At 39.7% G+C, this 23,367-nt stretch overlaps 1 pseudogene; it reads left to right on the top strand.

Annotated features, from left to right (window-relative positions):
* Positions 1-539: 539 nt before the first annotated feature.
* LOC109444543 (Y-box-binding protein 1) lies at positions 540-21,722 on the top strand (annotated as a pseudogene).
* Positions 21,723-23,367: the final 1,645 nt, after the last annotated feature.

Raw genomic sequence — 23,367 nt, 5'->3', positions numbered from 1 at the left:
TCTGTGGGCTTCCTTAATCTTACTCTTAATCTTCTAATAATCTTTTTAAATAGGTAGCATTGTTATCCCATTCAGAAAGAAGAAAACTGTGGCTTAAAGAGATTTAGTGACTTGTCTAAGGTTACCCGTGAAGCAAATGGACAAAACTGTGATTGGAACCTGGGTTAACTCCAAACTATCATGGGACTGTCCTAAAAAACGCTCATGCATTTCCATTCTCAGAAGGAGAGGGTTGGTACCCACTCCAGAATTTACCTTCCCGTGCCACATCTTATTTGGGATAAAGTCAATGTAAACTGATAATTACGTTCTTCAAATTTTGAATTTGTTCAGTATTTTCTCTCACATAAGTGAATTTTAATCTTATAAAATCAACAAACTGGTTTCATACCACAAGGTTCTAACTTTAAACAGTGGAAATTACATTCTGTCAAAAGCGGACTTCTCTGAATTACTGAGCGTCTATAACAAATTTGGTCTATTTTCTCAACGAGAGTGACTGATGGCCAGGAATAAGCTACAACCATTCTCAGACGTGCATGGACGAGCCCGCTTTTAATTCTCGTGGAACATCACGAGTACAGATTCCAAACATTTCCTAAACCTATAATTGATTTGCTTTTGGCCGGTTTAGGGGGTTAGGGGGCAGATATGCAGCATCTGCTAACCAGGCTGCATCAGTGAAGGAATTCAACAAAGGTCTGCTGGATACCTGTTCTGTAGTTAATAATGTGATAAATGTCATGAAGAACACCGGAGAAATATAAGCAAAGGTTCTTGCCTTTGGAAATTTCACAATCTAAATGGATAAAATGAAACACATTCATAAATGAGAAAAGCATGCAGTGAAATGATAATCACATGTAAGAAATAATACAGTGCTGAAGGTACTGAAAAATAACTATAGGCTGAATTATATATTTATTCATTTATCAAATAGTAATCCAGCATTTGTCAGGTAATATGGGATTCCAAAGATAAATCAGATATGGTCTCTGCCTTCTAGTCTAGAAGATTACAATCTAGTTGGAAAAATGTGTACCTACAAACAAAAATCCCTATAGTACAAGACAAAATACGATGTGTCTTAGAAAAAGATCTGATAGGGAAAATCAGAGACACCTTCATGAGAGAGGTTCCGAGTAAGCTTATTTTAGGGCCTGAAGAGGCTTTCAGTGGGTACAGAGTGGGGAGAGAGTTCCAGGAGAAGGAAGATAGATTATGCATGCGAGCCTGTGTATACATACATAATTATAAATACATTTTTTTAAATTAAGAAAGAACTGCACACAACTTTAGCTGGCTCTGTGGGTTGGGGGAATGCAGGGGCTTTTGGTTTACTTCTTGACAAATTTCTGAATTTTCCAAGTTCTTGGCCGTACACATACTTTTCTTCATACTCAGAAAATAATTTCTTTTCATTTTCAAAGTATTTTCACATTCTTGGTAATAAAAGATGAAGGCTGAAACAAAGAACAGATAAGCAGATATCCTTCTTGCCTTGTTTAAGGTAGGTACAAGGCACCATGGGGATGGGTTGACGTACCTCTCTCATCTGTTATCACTGATCCCACATCAAAGGAACTAATCTCTTCCATGTTGAGCTATAAGAAAGAAGTGTAATCTTGAGACCTTTCCAAAGCTTACTTCCTATTATATAAACTTTTTCAAAGTCTATTTCTACTTCCCCACAGTTATTCTGTATTGTCAGAAGCCTAGAAAAAGCCCTCAGGAACCTGTGTCTTAGTTCAGGTACCCTAGAAAACAAGCCTGAGACAAGACTAAAGTGTTGATGCTTTATTGAAAGATGCAATTGCTGAACAGTAAGAGAGACATTACCAGTAAGGTGATACATTACCATGCCAGCTACTGCTTTACAAGCCACAAAGAGACACAGCTGGTCACTAAGCTGTACTAACATCTCCAAGCAAGCTGTGTAGAAAACTATGCCTCAGGACCATCTACAAGAAGGAAGAAGGGAGCAGAATTTATCTGATGGCTTCCCCTCCCCATCTACTGTTTCCCATTTGGTCAGTTTCTCCATAATGAACTCTTCTGATCAGCTAGTCTGTGTTATTTGTCTCCTTTTGGCAGCAATGGGGAAAGCCAGGTCCCATCCACTGCAGCATGTTTGTTCTGAGTCCAGTGAAAGAGAAAGGAGCTGAGGTTCACGGATCAGAAGTGGTTTGGAACTGGGCTCACACCATGGTGGGTGCCATGGAGCCTGTCCTAGGAGAAACGCAGCTCTGGTGGTGTTGGCAACTGGCATCCCATGAGCCAGTGGCTCAAGGCCCATACACTACCACTTTGAGAGAATCTAAGGTAGTGCTTAAAACGTGTCTGCCACAGCTTATTATCTTAGCCTGGATTTCCTCTGGAAAAGCAGAGCCCGAGACAGAGCCCATATGCAGGTCGTTATTTGGGATGTGATTCTGAGCAACAGGAATGAAGAAGTAGTGGGAGTGAAACAGAAAAAGAGAGAAAACAAATGTGACTGTTCATCCTGGCTTGGTCACTACCGTGGGCCCCTGGGCCTCAATCCTTCTGGAGCCTTCTGAGAAGTCATGTAGAATATGCTTCAGAGTTGAACACCTCAGGGACAAAAGAGGGGGCATCTATCTGCTGGCTCCCATTTCCCGTTGCTCAAGCATTGCCCATGGGATGCTGACTCCCTTGCAAGGGCAGATTGTTCTTATGCAGATACTGGTTGGATTCCACAAGCTTCCGAGGCAACAGCATCAGGAAACCCTGAGGCAGAAAGTTGAAGCTCTATGGTATAACTGAGGGGAGGTCATACCTGCACAAAGTTGGTTGCTGCAGGAACAGCTGAGGTAAAATTGGGCCAAGAGGGTATGAGGAAGGGTACGAGATGTGTCTGCCACACCTGTCAACAAGCATTTCAGCAGAATTTCTCTTCACTTTTACTTTCAAGAAATGGTTTGATTTGTAATTGTCAATTGATAATTTTTATTGTTATGGTATTTAATATATAGCCCTATAAATGGGTTACTTGTATTTTAACAGAAATTAAGCCATAAAACATGTAGGTATGTAAATTAGATTTATAATAAGATAGTTAAACAGGAGAAGTATTTTTCTCTTTCCTCTGAAAGAAAAATCTAGGAAGGAAGAAAACTTACTTTTACTGTACTAAAAGTCATGCCCTATGCTGGGCATTTTGAAATATTTTAACTTTCCATAAACTCTATGAGAAAGTATTGCAATCCAGATATGACCCGGGCCTCTTTGTCCCTCAGAGATTTCAGTTTAATAGGCTTAAAGTCCTTTCTACAGGATATAAAGCATGTAAAGCTCAAGCACAAGCCCCAAAATTCTAGTGACTTCCAACTTTACTTCTGTAGTATCTCCTCTGTCTCAGCCCCTTCTTCTGAGAGTAACACCTCAGTAAGTTTCCTTCTTGCAGAGCAGATGAAATTCTGCCCTTTGGATGTGAACACCTAAAATACCCACTCACACTCATGATTTCAGGAGTTTAGTTTGAGTTTTCAAAGCTTGAGGAATAATGAAAAGGGATCACATCATTACTCAGACCTCTGCCTTCTCTCTGAATTCCCACATAGCCTGCCCCTTTCCAAAAGCTTGTTCCACATACACGACCCCCTGACTTCACTCACCCTCTGAGATCGGCGTTGGGGGAGGAAGCCTCCTGGCTTTGGACGCAATCTCATTGGCGGCTGCCTGATCCAGCTTGTCAGCCTTCCCCATCTCTAGTAGGACACTGCTGAATAAAATTACATCATTTCCACAACAGTAGTTCAGCCAAGAAAATACATACTGACTGTCTGTTCTATTATACATCAAGCTCTGTGTAAGAACCAGAAATCATGGGCAACATTCATGCTCACACAGTACTCAGAAGAGACAAATATAATCATGTTTCAGAATGATACATTCAGTAACATAAGCACTTTCATGCAATAGAAGAAATAATTGACTTTGTCTGAAACAGTCAGCAAGGCTTCCGAGAGGAGTTAATGCCTAAGATACGCTTTAAAGATGAATATGGGTTTATCATATGTAGAAAGAATGGAAGAGCAATCTAGAGACCACATAATTTATAAAGGCAGACAGGTAGACGGCCCCATGCTATGCTAGAAGGAATTAACAAGTTTTAAATTGATGGATGGAAAGCACAAAGGAAAAGAACTGTGAAATGAATTAGAATAAGTAGATGATGACCAGATAATGAAGTCCGGAGTCATGCTAAGGAGCTTAGACGTCTCCTATAGATGATGAGGGCTAGTGAAAGATTTGAAACAGGAGAGTGACATGGCTAATTTTACATCACTCTGGTTACTGTGTGGAGGACCTGAGGCCAGTGAGAACAAGGGCAGAAGACCCATTAGGACTCCACTGCAACAGCCTAAGTAAAAAGCTATTAGGTTCTAAACCCAGGCAGTGACATTGAGGATAGAAATTTAAAAAAAAAAACAGGTTTAAGGCTAATATAAAATAATATTGCATGTCAACTATAATTTTAAAAATATATAGTCACAGGATGTAAAGTACAGCATAGAGAACATAGTCAATGGTATTGTAATAGCTATGAGGTGTGATTAAACAATACGGTGAATGTTTAAATTTTAAAAATTAATTACAAAGACACATTGCCATTAATCCCCTTCAAAATACTCCCCCTCGCTTTGAACACACTTATCCAATTGTTCTTGCTACTTTCTGAAGCCGTTCTGGAAGTCCTCTTTCATGAGTGTATCCAGTTGTGCTGTCATAGCTGCCTCAGTATCCTGAATCATTTTAACGTTGGGGAAGAGCCAGATGTCACATGGTGCCAGATCTGGTGAATAAGGTAGATGAGGACACTCCATAATGTTTTTATTTGACAGAAATTGCCATATACCAGAAGTGATGTGTGACACGAGCATTGTCATGATGGAGAATGATGTACGGCACACTTTAAAACATACCTTCTCTCAACGGTAGCTCACACCCAACTGACTACATGGAACAAGTTGAAACTTGTCACACAGTTGCTAAGGTTCGACACGCCGCTTCCCATATTGAGGATTTTCCGTTGGATGGCACTTGGCAGCAGCATTCAGTGTATTTTGTGATCAAAACAGAAAGACTCTGTGTCATACATCACTTCTGATACGGCAATTTCTGTCAAATAATAACATTACGGTGAGTCCTCATCCACCTTATTCCCTGGATCTGGCACCATGTGACTTCTGGCTCTTCCCCAAAGTCAAAATGACCATGAAAGGTAAACATTTTGAACTGATTCAGGACATCAATGCAGCGCAACTAAAGACACCCAAAGTTCTTTTCCAAGAGCATGGGATTTGAACCACAGCCTGAATTAGCAACATTAGTTTTTTTTTCTATTGTTTAGTGAAGGACAGCCTAAGAAAACAACAGAGGAGTTAATATGTAGATCATCTACTACTTTTCTTTCTAACTGATATGAATTTCAATGAAAAACTTGACAAGTAGAAATCAACATGTGATAAATACCAGAAAAGCTGCTGTTTGTTTTGGGAGGCTATGCTTACTGAAATAGCTAATGAGTTGAGCATACCTTGTATACCAAATCCAGTTCAATTTTACTCTTTAAGGATGTGGCTAGATCTTTTCACAAAATCAAAGCCTTTGATAATTCATAACTTTGATATAAATGATATGAAATTATTCAAAATATTACTTGGAAAGAAGATAAAATTGTATCCTGTGCTATAATTAAAACTATATAAATAGCAGTTGGTATGTATGGACAAAAATTGACAGAAACTATAGAAAATAAACATCAATTGTTGAGGAGTCTTTTTCATTGATAATATTTACATTATTATTTCATTACAGTAATGTTCATTCAATACATTCGCCCTCTTTTTCTGTGTTTTTTAATCTACTCATGATCTTTCCCCTCCCCTTTGAATCGAAAAAACTTCTAAAGACAAGAAATATTATTATGATTTATTATGTAAGAAATTTTTGTCTAAAATATGCCTCAATGTCTTTTTAAAATTAGAATCAGAATTCATTTAATAAGTGAACTGAATCAACAGAACCCACTAATCTGGCTCATCCCCAACTTTTGTTTCGATTTCAAGGATAGGCGCACAAACGTGCGCACAAACACACATTAATCCAATTACCTACTCAGGCTTTTGGATTTATAAATAAGTTATTCAACTCTAAGATTAAAGCTTCTTATGGCAGATTTCTTTCTCATTGATGTTAAAAGAAGTGCACATATAACTTTAAATCTTAAAGAAACACGCTTTGATAATAAGAATGCAATTTCACGCACAGCAAGAAGAGGGAATTCTTTTACTCAATTCCACTTTTGTCCTAAGAAGACTGAGTTTATAGTTGTTTTTCTCATGGAGGCATGTTCCCACTTTATACACTTCTTTCAGCCAACCCAAAAATTTTGTGGAAAAAAAGTAGTGCAGTGCGCCATACTCTCAGTTTATATCTTAGAACACAACTAATTATATCATGTTAAAATTTATTGTGTGTGTTTCTGTTTCAACCACAAAACTGAGAGTAATTTTAGAGAATTTCTTATATTTGTCATTATACCCACAATGCCTAGAGTGGTACCTGGCATTATGAACAGAGATTATTAAATGGCCATAAGTAATTGCAAATAGAAATCATACGTTATTAAGACCCCACCCAATGATTCGTGACAATAATTAATGCTAATATTTACAAAGTTTCAAGAATTATGTTAAGCACCATTTTCTTGAATCCTCATTACAAGTCCATGGGACTGACATCATTATTTCCCTCATTTTGCAGATGAGGAAACAAATTCCGAGAGATGAATAACTTATTCAATGACCTATGAATAGGAAATGGCAAGGTCTGGATTTAAACTCAGACATTTTGAGTCCATTCTTACCCAGTATGGTAAGCGGTCTGTCTTTAATGCTAAGGACAGCATTTCTGGAGAAAACAGGAATACTCTATTTCCTCTACATAGCAGAGGCACAGAAAGCACAATGAGAAAACAGTTGCTGTCAGTTTCTGGACTGTACCTTCAAATTTTCAGACCTCATTTTTGGGTCATGGAAAATACAAAAGAAAGTCACCCCCTACAGCTCTGAGCTCAGGAAATTCCTCCAGATCTTGCCTTTTCTTCTCCTGCTCTTTGCCAGGATAGGTATTGACTCTCCATCCTGACTCATACTTATCATATTGCTCTCAATTTTAACCCAATAACACAGTTCCTGAGTGTACATTCTCTACTGATTCAAAACCCCATTGGTTACACCAAGTGCCACAGCCATAGGCCCCAGGGTAGGTCCTCTGTTGAACCTAGGGATTCATAATCACCACCTCTCCCCCATTGATTCCATCCCACAAACACTTCCAGGGAGGGACACCAGCCACCCAGAGTTTTCAGTTTTCTTTCAGAATGCTCAAGTAACCAGAAATTCATTCACGTTTTCTTTGACCCTCTCCAAATTTTATTCTTTATTCTAAAAAAAAAGTACATAGTAATTCTTAAAGATGAATCCAACCATAAAATTTACATACATTAGGTCTTCACTTCACCAATGTAACATTCCAACCAGTGAGCCTGTTAGAATAGATTCTCAAGCCCCACCCCAAACATACAGAATCAGAATCTTCATTTTAGCAAAATCCCTAAGGGTTTACACATGAGGTTTTACACATTGAAGTTTGAGAAGCATTGCATAAGTGACAACTTATCTTTACTGAACTTCTAAAACATTTTCTACATCCTTATTACTACAAAGTATGTTCTTATTTCTAAATAATTCCTCCAGTTCATCCCAACATATGTTCCCTTGTGTAACTGGAAAAACAAATCCAATAACACAAAATAAAGTCACCTCATTATTCTATCTAGATTTTTACTTATCTAGAAGTTGGTTGATTCAGGGATGCTACTCTGAATGTTGTTATTTACAGTGCTCATCTTACTTTTCACTGCAGATAATGCCTTTGTTCAAGACAAAAAAATGTTTTGTATTAATCTTTGTAGCTCTAGAGGCTACCACACATCTAGTAGAGAGTGAAGTTGAACCTGTTGTCAAGTAAGCAGAATGGAGAAGGAATCAATGAGAACAAAGTAATTATTGTCATTAAAATAAAATAGGATGAAATCTTGCCTGAGGGGAAAAAAAAGGATGGGACATTAATTTTTCAGTGATTTTTAGGATTATTTCTTGACTCAAATGTTGTTTTGATATGTATGTAAATAAGACAAACTCAACTTTTAAAAAAGCTAGTGTGATGCTGTGAAAATGTAATAGGCATTTTCCTTTTTATACAAAACGGGAGCAATAATAATGCATCTTTTACAGCATGTTGTGAGGACCAAACAAGACTCTATACCGTCTATAGGTAAAGGGCTCAACAATGTTCTTGACACAAAATAGGTGCTGAATAAATGTTAGTTTCCTTCCTTTTTATTGAAGTAAGTCAAATGCATTTACTATATCTTGTTTATTCATTTATTCATTCTACGTTTTAGTGGAGATAAACTATGGGATCAAGAAAGGAGGAACGACTTTATTTATTTATTTATTTATTTATTTATTTATTTATTTATTTTTGAGCCTTGAAGGACAAAGATTTTAGCAAACAGAGAAAAAGAAAGGGAATTCAGGTTGAAAGACAACATGGATAATAGCACAGAATTGGGTGTGTTTAGAACACAAGGTAAACTGGAGAATGGTAATAGAATTTGAAATTGAAAAACTAGAAGATGAGGACAAGAAAATGGATACCTGTGAATGCCATAATAAAATATTCGGGTTTTTTGCTGTAGGGTGTTGAAAACAAACCACTGAAGAATGTTGGCATCACTTGTGACTGTCTTCTAACCCTTTTCTTGTCTCACTCTACACAGTCTTCTCTAGATGATCTCATCTACTCTACGTCATTATGACAAGCTATATAACCCAAATCTACATCTCAAGACCTCTTCCCTGAGTTTAGACTTATGAGTTTATACCTTGCAACTGCCTAAAGACGTCTCCATGTGGAAACATCACAAACACCATTAAGCTAACAACATAAATATTGAACCTATCTTCTGTCCCTATGGTTCTCTATATTGGACGAATTCTGTTACTATCTACCCAGTTCTTCAAGCCCAATAGTCGGGATCCAGCCTTGATTTTTTTCTTTCTCCCTTATCTCCCTTATCTTCTATGTCCAATCATAATGTTGTCTAGAATCAAACCCTTAAACTCTTTTGAACCTTCCTATTTCTCTAATCCTAGCTGAATCTACCCAACTCCAAGTCAATGCTGTCTCTCGCCTGGACGAGTGTTAACAGTCTCCTAACTGGCTCTCCACTTCAGCTTTTCCCCTTCTCCACACAGAAATCTATTCTCCAAACGGAAATAAAGATGACTTTTTAAAAAGGTCAATCTGAGCACATTTTTCCCCTTCAATGGGTTCCCTATCACACATAGAGCAAAATTCCAACTCCTTAAAATGTCTTGCAAGGTCCTGCACAATTTGGCCTGTGTTCATCTTTATCTTTCTTCCCTGCTACTTTCCCACTTTGATTACCACACTCCAGCTTGGCTCTCCTTGTGTCAGGGTCTCCCCACGTGCAGTTTCCTCTTTTTGAAAGCTCCCTTTCCCTTAGCTCACCAGTGTGGCTACAACAACCTCCTTGTGCACCAAGTATGTAACGCCCTATACAATGCCTGTCCTCCTGGAAAGACTGCACAAGAGCAATCTCAACCGTCTCCACCAGTGCCTAGACAGTGCCTTACATATAGCAGCTGCTCAACAAAGATGTGAGTAGAGAGGAATGGCATAATCAGAGCTGTGTCAGATGGGAGGTTGGACGGGACAGTCCAGAGACCAAATTTAGGAAGCTATTGCCGACTTAAATGAGTGCCAGGACTGAATTAGATAAACAAGAAAAAGAGAGGGATATAGTAAAAGCTACTGATGTCTACACCAATATCCTGGAACTAAAATAAAAACTCACCACATAATATCTTGTCATGAAGACATGAAATGGGACTAGAAATATTGCCCTACATCTGGACTGTGTAGACAGGATCAGTGTCTCTAGAGTATCTCTTAAGGATTCTATAGTCTTCCCCATTCTCCCTGAGAAAGAAGTCCTAAAATATAGCCTACATTTCAGGACTTTGCAAACCTATTCAGTTCATAACAACTGCTTATAACTCTTTTCCCTGCCTTAGAAAATGGCCCAGAAGTTTTCAAAAGGCTTTTTAATCTACCTCAAGACAGAATCTGGTTACTTGTCCTTCTAGAACCACGATATTATTTCTTGTATTACATTTGATGCAAAACTAGAGGGAAATACCTAGTAATGTAAAATAAAGCCAACAATATTGTTCAGTATTGCTATTGGTTCATATCTAGTTTTGAAAAGTTATTTGTTGCAGAAATATTTTTTTGGTGGGTGTCTTTACAACTGTGGGCACTGATCACTCAGTAGATAAATTATTATGATATTTGAAGGGAAAAGTATATTATTATTGAATAAGCTTTTCATCAAATCCCAGCAAACTAAGAATTTGGTGATAAGCTTTTAAAAATAATTTCAGGGCTTTGAGCTTCTGTGGTGAAAAAACTAAATATCAGGATAAATAATAGATCTTCATTCCTATCTATTGCTCTGGACCCATCAACTTCACTAAAAAAAAAAAAAAAAAAAAAAAAAAGCTAACAAAAGCTTTTTAGAATATTTGTGAGTTAGGATTAAAGGCAGTGATGGTATTGAGCAAAGACTTATTCAATGACCTTGGGAGAGTCATGTCTCTCCCTTAGTTGCCCTATCTTTCAAAATAAAAACTAGATGATCATTAAGGTCTCTTGCCCTTGAAAAAATTATCTCACAGTCTAAAGAGAGACGCAGACATCACAAAATAAATATTCGTCGATCTGTGTGATGTGTACAACAATAAAATTGGACGGAAACTAGGCATTATGTCTCCCTAGAGGTCTTGGGGGGAAAAAGTCTTCAAAAGTAAATTTAAAAAAGGCTCTTTAGCTGAAGTCTTAAAGGACAAATAACAGGAGCTGAACAGAATGACAAATACATACCGGGCAAAATAAAATTTGGGCAAAGGCGTGGGGGCCTGAAACATCACGTGGTTTTATGAAAGCAAGGCCTTTGTGGTAGCTGAAGCAAAGCTTGGTGAGACAGGCTGAAACCAGAAGAGTGGATGTAGACTGGATAGGAACTGGGAGGGCAGGTGGGCATTAAGGTAGTTTAAGGAAGGAAAAAAATACAAGCAGCTTTTCACTCTGGAATAATAACAAAGGATGCAGAAAAAGTAGGAGAGATCAGATGCTAGAAGACCACCTAAGACTATTGTTATTGTTAATCCATGATTGTAACCAACAGAAATCTGAGAATATGTGGTTCTATGGTTCCTAGCAGTAATAAAGCACTGCTCCTAAAGCCAGCCATTCTTCTACCTAGTATTATGATTTTTTAAAAAAGCAATGTTTCAACCTTCTCAGGTCTTAGTGTCCCAAAAGTATACAGAGGAAAATATATCTAGGATGGTTGTCTGAAAAGTCATTATTGGATTGATAGCACCATTTTTTTCTGGGAAGATACAAAAATTTATTGACATTGGTGATAGGGAAACGTCTTATGAGACATCCCAGATACATGGCTTCTATTTAATATAGTCACCCATTATAATATAATGACACAATTTCTTCCACAGACAGGTAACTCCAACCAAATAATGAGTAAGCAAACAAACCAAAAAGAAATAGTGCCAGGTGAGGAAACACTTAGGGGTCCACTGTCAGAGAAGTGGAAGCTAAAAGAAACTCAGATACTTCCCCAGAGAGTCTTCTGGAAGGAGAAGTTATTGTGTTTAACTAAAGGTTTATTCACTAACTAAATTATACTGCAAATATTCAATAAAGCAATTCAATAGAAAATTAACTATCGATGCATTCAGGCTGAATTTTTTTCACACTTTGGAAAATACCAAGTCCTATTACAAGCACTGAGGATAACAAACATGGCTCTGAGTTTAACTTTTTCAAAATTTGAAAAGGAAAAAGTGGGCTACAAAGTGAGAAAGAAATCATGCTTATCTCTGGGTATGCAAATCAGAAAAAGGGAAGAAGGAAAAGTCAGACCTGAGAGGACTACATAAGTGATGCATTTGTGAAATTAGACTTTTCTTATAAAAGGTCTCTTGCACCGTTTAAGTTTTGTTTTAAAATGGACTGAAGGTCTTCAAAGATTGCAACTGATAAGTACGTCTTCTGACCTTGAGCCAATGCAGAGGTGATTGGATTGAATCACCGATGTAATTTACATGCAATTAACAGATGCTTTTTGTGAAAGGAAACCACCAAGGAATTTTGTTTTCATGTTAGATTAACAACCTCCTCCTTTTCCCTAAGAAACCCAGTAGTTTCTCCATGTTATTTATTCCCTATCCATCCCAGTTCTCTTTTCCCATCCAAATTCTCCCATTAGTTCTTTCCCTCTATTACCCTATGTTCTGCTTTCTTCATCTCCCTTTCATGTCCTTCCCATTTATCGTAGTTCAGATACCTGCAGAAACAGACTCTAAGACAAAGATTCAAGTTCAAGTAGGTGACTTAGAAAGTGCAGGAAATACCTGTAGAGAAGCAAGAAAGAAGGTTATAGAAGAGAAAGCTGTCAGTAAACAGTGTGTATCATGTAAGTTAACACCGTGGGTAACGAGTTTTAATCGACTGGAAAATCATGTAAAATCACATCCTCAGCTGAGGGTAAGGAAGCTGTGTTTGTCCTCCACCCCTCAGCAGTCACTGGCTGAGGGTTGCTACTAGGGAAGTTAATTCCCTGCTATGTCAGGGCTGCCATGCACTCAGTCAGAGAAGTCTTCCCTGGCTGGGGAAGAGAGGCAGAGATGCAGAGACTGGAAGCTGGAAGTGGCAGAAACATATTGAAGTGATAAAGCTCTAGTATGGGGTACTAAAAACTGTCACCATACCTCTCCTCTTTCCCCAGATTCTGTTTCCACATATCATAAAAATGACCTCTCTCAATGGTAATAAGGTATTAATAGCTGGCAAAACAAATCAGGAGAAGCCTTTTATTTTAAGAAGCAGTCATCAGAGGGCTTTGGGGTATGGCTAGTGATAACATGTATGTTCCAAACCTAGATATCCACAGTTTAGAACGTTCTACAAATCTCAGAAAATCAGGAAGCCAGTTACAGCCACAATGCTTCTATAGAAGCCTTGATGGACAGCTGCCAGATGACAGAGCATCACGGAGAAACCCTAGTATCAGGCAGCAAAGGTCATTGGCAAGAATCACTACGCATTATCTGCCTTCATTTTAGGGCTAAATGCTATGTTGGCAAAGGTGGATTTTTTTTTTAATTAGCATCTGTCTACCTTTTTATAGTATTTGGCAGAGAAGGTCATTTTGCATACTGCCTATAAGTATAAGTTGGGTATTAGAACAACCAAATATGAATGCCCATTTTTCTTCTTACTAACCGTTAAGTCTCTCAATCTCTCTATGTCTCTGTTTTTCTATCTATGAAATGAGGATAACAATCCTTCACAGGGTATTGCTATATATATATATATATATATATATATATACACACACACACACACAATATATATATATATGTGTGTGTGTGTATATATATATGTACATATATATGTATATATATATACACATATAGATATATAGATACATATATCAGCCTGCATAGCCTGTCCCACCAGCTCTCACAATTATACTCATAAGCTCTAACCCAATAATAAATAATAAATCCCTCATGCTGTGTCCAAACATGACTGACACATGGTAGTTATGTGCCAGGATATTAAAATGAAACTATTCAAGACTCAGTTGTACCTAAATGTGCTATATATACACTTTCAGAGAATAAATAATAATGTGAGATGTCTGAGATAAAGACAGATGACAGCAAAAATGATGATGTCATTCTTCTATAATCCTTCAGGGCTTTCTCAATACACTCAAAATAAAGTCTAAACTTATTTATACAGCACACAAGGACCTTCATGGTCACAAACTCCACCATCCAGCCAAACTGGAACTGCCTTCAATGACTCTATTTTTCTCCTTTTCTCTCTTCTTCTCCCCTCCCCCCCTTCCCTTTCTATCCCCCTCTCTTCTCATCGCTCGCCCTGCCCTCTCCTCCTCCTTCTCAACCTTCTCATAAGCACTTCCATCTATAACACCCTGCTCTCCTAACACACACACACACACACACACACACACACACACACACCCTCTTTCACCTTGCTAATCTCAACTTATACCTTACTTCTTTTAGGATATCTAACCTGGCTCCAAAAATTTGGTTTATAAGCAGTCCCCTAAGCATTCCTTATTGTCTCACCTCCTGGTTTTTCGATCTCTCCCCTTACCACCACCTCACCTTTGTTCCCGTGATTCCCAATGAGCTCTCAGAACTTAGATGCTACTGCTCCCTAAAACTTTCACTAAACTACATTAAGTTCCCTTCCTATGAGACACTTACTCCCATCGCAGTCTTTATCTCACAGTTGGAATTGGTGTTTATTCAGCTGTCGTCCCTAGACATTGAACTCTCTAGCTGCCATTTGTGGTAGATGCTGTGATGTGCTGCCCAGATCTCCCTTCGAGAATAAAAGAGAGTACTGCAGTTTCTGGGAGAGCTGCGGGCAGAGAGCCCTCTGTTGTCAGCTGCTTTAGGGATTATGAACAGTTGAAAACTGAAAAGAGCCACCTTACTCAAAGTTGCATCAGGGATGACCAACACTGATACAGATGTATAAGGCCCAGTCTTCTTGCCGCAGTGCAGGGCAGCTCTAAAGGGTCATTCTTCAGAACTCCCGTATGGTTGCCTGAGGTCCCACTGAGATGGCCTCACAGGTCATCCGCTCTGTCCACCCCATCCAGCTCTTTCCCTTTCCTTCCACAGGTACTGATTCTAAGAACACTCCCCAATATACCTCCTGTATAATAATATGTGTCTCAGAGCCTGCCGTACGGAGATCCCATTCTGCAACAGCCTTGTCCGAACCACTTTTAGCGCAGGGCCTAGGATGGGGTGTTGTTCAGTAAATACTGGCTGATTAAATGGAAGACATAGGTAGTGAAGACCCCAAGAGTGCAGAACTACTGAAAGAAAAGGGGGTCAAAGCGGAAGGGTACTATTCAGCTGCCTCAAATACTTCAAGTGATCTCTAGAAGTCTGAAAATATGTGATTCCAGAGTTACACAAACTGATCTACCCTCTACAAAGCTGGATGTTGCTATAACCCCAGCCAGTAGCTCCTTTGGGATGATTTAATTATACAAGGACACACTGCCTGAAGAAACCAAATTCTGGCCTAGGTCACTCATGTTTCCGAAAAAGTACTGACAAGTTAACCAAAAACTCTATGAAAATCCATTATTAAATGACAGCAGAAGGAAAAGACATTCTAGGGAGATGTTGGTAAAGGAAGAACCAAAAACAAAACAAAAAAGTATTATTTATAGTCAGGAAGCAATAAGAAGTTCACACTGTATGGAATTCACAACAGAAAGTGATGGAGGATGAGGTGGGAATCATAGGACTGAGCTATAGATGGAGAAGTTAGTTTTTTAAAAAAATTAGCATCAAAATATCTTAAACTTTCATTGAAGTTAATAATGACATTTATTTACAAATCGCATTAGTTACTTTTTCATTTTGATTCCATTTTCCAAAGAATGATTTGTCATTGAAATCATTAAATTCATGTTTCCTGAATTATTCCTTCTAAATCTAATCTAGTCTCAAAGATTGAGTTATCATCCTAGCACATTAGACTCAGATACTTTCTTACTAATCATTTAATGCAAGAAATTAAGTCTATTAAAAAGCAGAAGATATAAAATGTGATAGATGGGTGAAGGCAAAGTTTTTTTGTGATATCTAAGCAATAAAAATCAATATACTGGGTGGCCAGATGGCTCACCTGGTTGGAGCGTGGGCTCTCAACCACAAGGTTGCCAGTTTGACTCCCACAAGAGATAGTGGGCTGCACTCCCTGCAACTAAAAACAGCAACTGGACCTGGAGCTGAGCTGTACCCTCCACAACTAAGACTGAAAAGACAACTTGACTTGGAAAAGTCCTGGAAGTACACACTGTTCCCCAGTAAAGTCCTGTTCCCCTTTCCCAATAAAATCTTTTTAAAAAAATCAATATATAATAGTCTGATTCCAAATATTGTGAATATTGTTGGAAGACAAATGTTTGCAAAATAACTCTACATCCTTCTAAAACTGCGAAGTACAGAGGCTTACATGGAAAATTTCCAGCATCCTGTCCATGTAGTTGCATCCAATAAAATAAATAGCCTTCATTTGATCTAAATCATAGCAGTTACTACAATCTAAAATTATTTTATGCCTTATTTAATTATCTATATATGTGTCTCCCTACCTACCTAGAAATATTAACTCCAGGAAGGCAGAAGTTATGTTTGCTATTGTTGTGCTCCCATTTTATCTCCAGCACCTACTGCAGCACCTCTTTCACAACTGACACTCAATAATTAATTGGAGGATAAGAATGAATGATTGATGAATAACTGTGAACTGAAAAAAAAAGTCATTTTGGAGGATTTAACTATATTGCCAGCAACCTAGAGATACTGATGAAACTAAATTGGATCTCCTGAAACTTGGTTTTTAACTCTTGATCATCTCTTATTAACTGGAATGATGAAAAATCACATCTATTTAAGTTTCACATGCTATTTGTCCTATAACAAAATAGCATCCCCAGCAGCAAGATGGAGTGGAAGCAAGGAAGACTGGATGATACATCAAACCATTTTATAAATTAGGATTCTTTGGTGTCAAGTGACAGAAACCCAGTGGTAACTTAACCAAAGGGAAATTAAGCCACCAAAATGAAAATGAAACAAAACCAGACAAAACCAAAACTAACCAAATAAACAAAAATTCTCATTGGTATTTTGATTGGAATACATTGAATTTATAGACCAAATTTGAGGAAAGCCAACATATTGACTATATTGAAACTTATCTATAAAAATGTGTCTCTTCATTTAGAGATCTCCTATAATATAGTTCAACAAATTTTAACATTTTTCTTTGTAAAGGTATTCCATGTCTTTTGTTAGAGTTATTTCTAGATTTTTCTACACATACATACACACAACTATGTATCAACATTTAAGTGATATTTTAAAATTAAATATTCTCATGGTTATTTGCTAAATACATGAATATTAAATTGAACAATGTACATTGATTTTATATCTTGTATCAGCCAACCATAGATGTGTAACAAACCACCTCAAAATTCAATGGCTGTGTTCCTGTGCCTCTTTTATGAGAAGAAAAGATATATATAGTAGCCCCTCTTTCACTTCCGTGAGATATGAACTCTTTGGTCCATTATCTTGCACACTGTATGAATCTGAATAATTGGTAGGTGGATTTGATCATCAAAGCAAGCCATAACATTTAGTTCTAAGCCCTGTTCTAAGTGAAACAGGGACACGGAAGATCGTGTCTTCCAAAATACTACAATAATATCTCCCATCCATCATGCTCCTCTGCAGTGACCTGACCACTAACTCATCAAGAGGTGGCACTTCTGTTCCTTCCTCTTGAATTTTGGTAAATCTATGACTGCTTTAATGAATAGAATATGGTAGCATTGACTCTCTATGACTTCTGAGGCTAGATCATAAAAGATGACGACATCTGCCCTGTTCACTGAGACATTCACATTTAAAGCTTTGAGCCACCCTGTAGAAAGTCCAACTAGCCAAAGGCCTCAATGCTGTGAGGAAGCTAAGCCCCATGAAAAGACTGCAGACATACCCAACAAAGGTTCCAGCCAACAGAGAACACCAACATCCAGACATGAGTCCATCCATGGAAATGGATTCTGTAGTTCTCAGCCATTTGAGTTTTCCCAGCAGAAGACCCATACATCACAAAGCAGAGATCTATGCCCACTATGCCCTTATTGAATGGCCACCCCAAAGAATTTGGGGGCATAATAAAATGGTTGTTATTTTGAACCACTTTGTTCGGAATGGATCACTACACAGCAATAGTAAATGAAACAAGCTTTTAGCCAAACCCTTCTGTGAGTTCCAATAATTGGGGTCTAGAACTTTATTTCTAAATTCTACTGCAAAATGAATCATGTCAGAGCAAGGCTATGAAGAATGCTAGTCTCTAAATCCCAGCCTACTAGTCCAAGGTTTAGTGGACTCATTTGCTCTCAGAATGATGTGTAATTCGGAATCAAGGATTGCCCACTTGGGGTTAGGTCTTTATTGGCAGTCTCTTATTTTTCCAATCAAGGTTCTAACACCTTTCCAACTACTTTGATGTATAGGATCAAGGGAGCCCACAGAAAAGACAGCCATGCAGACTGCATCTCTGAAAAATTGATACAGCCAAACTTCAGACTGAGCCTGGTTCTCTACTACTATAGCTTCATTTAGTGTTTTCTGAAAATATGCTTTGCTCAGATGCTCTTGCAATTTTTTTCTTTTTTTTTTTAGCTAGGAAAACTTGAAAAAGAAACAGAGCAGAAAGAGAAACTTGAAGCAGAAAGAGAAGGCTGTTAAAACACCTCATTGTATTGAATAATTAATTGCTCCCCAAAATATAGTTTAGCTGAACTGAACTCACACCTTCTATGGTCTTCCATGTTCTCACGTTGACTAATCCATTTTGGTCCCAAAGGCAGAATTCCTCCAACTTTCTTCTCTGACTACAACAGTAAGAAAAACATCCACCAAGCCTCCCTGTTATACTTTCCTCTTTCAAAGGAATCGCTGAGACTATCACCCCAGTAAATTCACAGTCTTTAAAGTGTTATTTCTTACTTCCAACATGAGTAATTCATACAACTCTAAAAGCCCAGATCCTCATAAAAAATGATTATGTGCAAAAAAGACATTATTTGATTGTAAAACGCTGAAGTTGCTGAGAGGGTTATGGAAAGGAGCCAAAACAATCCTTTGAGGGGAAATGTCTTCCCTGTCTTTTCCTGAAGTTGCTTTTTTTTTCACTTTGGAAGAAAGATGCAAGTGTTTCAGCTTCACAGTTTAAAGGACTTTACCTTGGAGGCAAGAATTCTAGCTGTCAGAATTGGAGGGTAATCAAAAGGCCTCTGCTTGGGAGACATAAGCATCTCCATGCAGGAGAAGAGCAAGTTTCTTATGCAGTCTGCTGACTACCATATTTGCCTCCTTCTGGAATAAAAGGCCATCCTAGGTTTTTCAGAGGTCTGTGTATTTCTAAAAATTAAACCCAGGTCACTTCTTTTAATGGGAATGTTCTGCCAACTTGTAGCTTTGCTTTCAATGGCTTTCAATGCTCACAGAAGGGTGTTCTGAGGTGGGACAATAAGTACAGAAGAAACCAGAGCACCAGGAAACTTGGACCCTGTAGAGATGGTAAGTCCGTGTCTAGGCTCCAGCAATCTCTCACCCCATTTGCACATACTACTCCTACGTGCTATTCTATCGTCCCATGAATCTGTGCTGGTTTTCTATTGCTTTGACTAATTGAATGATGGGAAAGTAGCCTTTTGGTATGTCTCAGACCTCTTCATCCCTCAAGAAGCCTTGAATAACCATGTAAGAAATCCAGGTTTTCATTCTGGAGAGGAGGATGAGCCATCACGTGGCGAGAAAAGTCACATGTAGGAGCACTGGGGTATAAATATCCACTGTTTATATTCACTGTTTAGCAGCACTGTGGCTCATCACAAATTATTGAACTTTCCTGAACTTCAATTTCTGAATTTGTAAAAATGAAGATAATACCTGTTTTACTGCTGTGAAAACCAAATGAAATCATTCCCTCTTGTTTTGAGTTTATTGAGCACCTACCATGTGTCAGGCACTGAGGACACAATAAATAAATCATAAATGGTGCCTTACAAGAGCCTACATGCTATAAGACACATGTAAAATCACTGAGCTTAGTTCTAGAGTATGCTTTGAAAAAAATTAACAATAATTACATGGTCTGGAGTCATACAGAGCACTGAAGGGCTATAAAGACTATAACACTTGTCTTTCAGCAGGCTTTAATCTAGTTTAAAATGCAGGACTAACACATAAAATAATAAATTAAGAATACTGACTACATATTATGTTCTAAACTCTACAAATGCTACCCAAGAAATATGAAAACTGGAAAATGTAGTGTGGAGAAGTCGTCCAACGCATGATGGAGGTGAGAATGAGCCAAGCTTCAGTAAGACTAGTACAGTTTGCAGAGGTAGTGATAAGGGAATCTGGATGGAAAACAACTTAAGCAAAGTGATGACTAGAGCAGTCTTGTCAATAGAACCTTCTGCCATGATGGAAATATTCTATATCTGTGCTATTCAATGCATTTGCCCCTGACCGCATGTGGCAATGGCACACTTGACATTTGGCCTATGTGATTAAGGAACTGAATCTTTAAATTTATTTAATTTTAATCAATTAATTTAAACAGCCAGTTGTGGCTAGTGGCTACCATATTGTATGGCATGTGCCCAAAGGACTTGGGGAAAGCCGACCATAATTTTTTCTATTACTGTCATTGATGTCATCCAAGCTCAGTTGACATATTAGTATTTGCCTGCCACTACTTCACCCCAACTATCCACTCCAAAGTATAAAACAGATTTTTAAGAGCTTGATTGGTAGTGGGAGTATAGAGGGGACCCCAGAGAGCCCTGAGCAGCCCAGGTGCTGCCACAGGCCTAGGATGTTGCCATCACATCCCCCAGAGGAGCCGCAGCTCCCACAGCCAGCTCCCACCACCATCACCGTAACTGTGAGCAGCAAGTCAGAGACCCCACCCTCAGTGCTGCAGACACCACTGGCAGCAGTGCAGGGAGCAGTGGCCTGGGTGGCTTCACATCAGCAGCACCTGCCAGTGGGGACAAGAAGGTCATAGCAAGGAAGGTTTGGGAGCAGTGAAATGGTTCAGTGTAAGAAACGAATATGGTTACATCAACAGGAATGACAGCAAGGAAGGTGTATTTGTACACCAGGATGCCATAAAGAAGAATTACCCCCAGAAAGTACCTTCACAGTGTAGGAGATGGAGAGACTGTGGAGTTTGATGTTGTTGAAAGAGAAAAGGGTGCAGCAAATATCACAGGCGCTGGTGGAGTTCCAGTGCAAGGCAGTAAACATGCAGCAGACCATAACCATTATAGATGCTATGCATGTCATGGGGGTCCTCTATGCAATTACCAGCAGAATTACTAGAATAGTGCGAGTAGGAGAAAGAATGAGGGACAGAGAGCACTCCCAAAAGCTAGGTCTTATAGTTCTGGCCTTACCACAGGCGATGGTGCCACCTTAATACCTGAGGAGACTCTATGGGCCTCAACCACAGTATTCCAACCCTGCTGTGCAGGGAGAAGTGACAGAGCATGCGGACAACCAGGTTGCAGGAGAACAAGGTAGACCACTGAGATAGAATATGCATCTGATTATAGACCATGATTCCACAGGGCCTTCCTCACCAAAGACAGCCTAGAGAGGATGGCAATGAAGAAGATAAGGAAAACCAAGGAGATGAGACCCAAGGTCAGCAGCCATCTCAAAATGGCATCACCTACTGACCCAGAGGCCCAGCAAACCCTAAACCACAAGATAGCAAAGAGACAAAAAGAAGCCAATCCACTGGCTGAGAATACCACCACTCTGGAGGCTGAGCAGGGCAGGGCTGAGTAAATGCCAGCTTACCACCTTTACCATCATCTGGTTTAGTCATCCAACAAATAGAAATGAGTATGGAGGAGATCCAAGATGGCAGAGTAGATAAACACTGTGCCTGCTTCCTTCTGTGAACACATTAAAATTACAACTAAGTTATAGAACAACCAACCTGGAGAATCATCTGAAGTCTGGCAGAACAGAAGTTTTATAACTAAGGATATAAAGAAGAAGCCACATCGAGACTGGCAGGAGAGGCAGAGACGCAAAACAAGATGGTCCCAAACCTCTGTATGGCAAATCAAAATTAGGAGAGGGATACCTCAGCTGCAGAGGTTCCCCTGGAGGAACAAAGGACCCCAGCCCCATCTAGGTTCCCCAGTCCAGAGTATTGGTGCCAAGAAGGGGAGCCCCCACAACATCTAGCTATGAAAAATAGTGGGGATTCCAACCATCTGGGTGTGATGGAAGACTGAAGGAAACCCAGACGTCCTCTTAAAGGGCCAGCACACAGACTCACTCGCTTGCAGGAACTCACTTTGGGCTCTGGTGGGGGGACAGTGACTTGGGGCAGGGGGAAGAGTGTCAGACGCATACAGGGAGTAGACTGAGGTGTGTGGCTTCAAGGCCAGGGCTGGAAGACAGTCCCATTTTCCCTGTGACGGGTTCTTCTCCCAAGCAGCTGGCAGGCAGCTGCCATATTTAATGTGTTGAGCCCACCCCCACAGGCCAAATCTGAATCCGATTGGTCTGGTGGGTCCGGGGCTCTGCTCTGCTGACTCACTGAGACCCTGCCCCACACAACTTGCCCAACTCTGGAGGCACTTTCTCCATGAGCAGCCAGCCCTGCCTGCATTGCACTCTTTCATGGAAAACTATCTGAGTCCAGGGGCCCCAGATGACCAGCAACTGGCCTCTGTGCACTCTCAGGCTTTTGCTGAGTAGCTCCAGGCTCAGCACTGGCAACAAACCAGAGCCTGCCTTAATCTGGTGACAACAACACTTCCTACTGTAGTGACTCCTTGAGATCCTGCCTCACCCAATTTACATACCACACGAGGCTTTATCCTCAGCTGAACTTTAATGGAGTTGGCAGGTGTCATCAGGCCTCCAGTTGTCCTGGCTTTTTGCAGAACTACCCCAGGCCCAGTTCTGGTGACAGACATCCGCAGTTTGCATCATGGCCTCTCCCACATGCCTCCAGGTTTAGCATAGGCAGCAAAAAAATCACAGATCACTTTGTAGTTCCTACCAGGTAGTCCCTGGCTGGTCACAGGCAGTGGGTGAACCTGAGCCTGCACCGGAGCCCCTCCCAAGAGGCCCCAGACCCAACACACCTGGAGGCTGGCTTCATACCACAGCAGATTACCACCCAATTAGCCCCACAAGCAGCACACCCAAAGGGCAGTCTCAACAGGTACCAGAGTCTGCTGGGGTGAATCCTACTCAGCAGGGTAAGCCCCACACAGCAGCCCATAAGCTGTGGATGTGGCCAAACCCCACAGGCAGTCAGGCTGAGGGGCAGTCCCACCCACTGAAGTGCCAATAGCAATCAAGGCTCAACTATAACAGGAGGGCACTCACAACCCACACAGGGGACACTCCTGGAGCACCCAGCACAGGTGACCAGGGAGACTGTGCCAGGACCCAACAGGGCATAAGG

The sequence above is a fragment of the Rhinolophus sinicus genome, linkage group LG10 (genome assembly GCF_036562045.2).
Source record: "Rhinolophus sinicus isolate RSC01 linkage group LG10, ASM3656204v1, whole genome shotgun sequence".
Classification (NCBI taxonomy): Eukaryota; Metazoa; Chordata; class Mammalia; order Chiroptera; family Rhinolophidae; genus Rhinolophus; species Rhinolophus sinicus.
The sequence above is the reverse complement of the archived record's forward strand: the minus strand, read 5'-3'. Positions and strand labels throughout refer to the sequence as shown.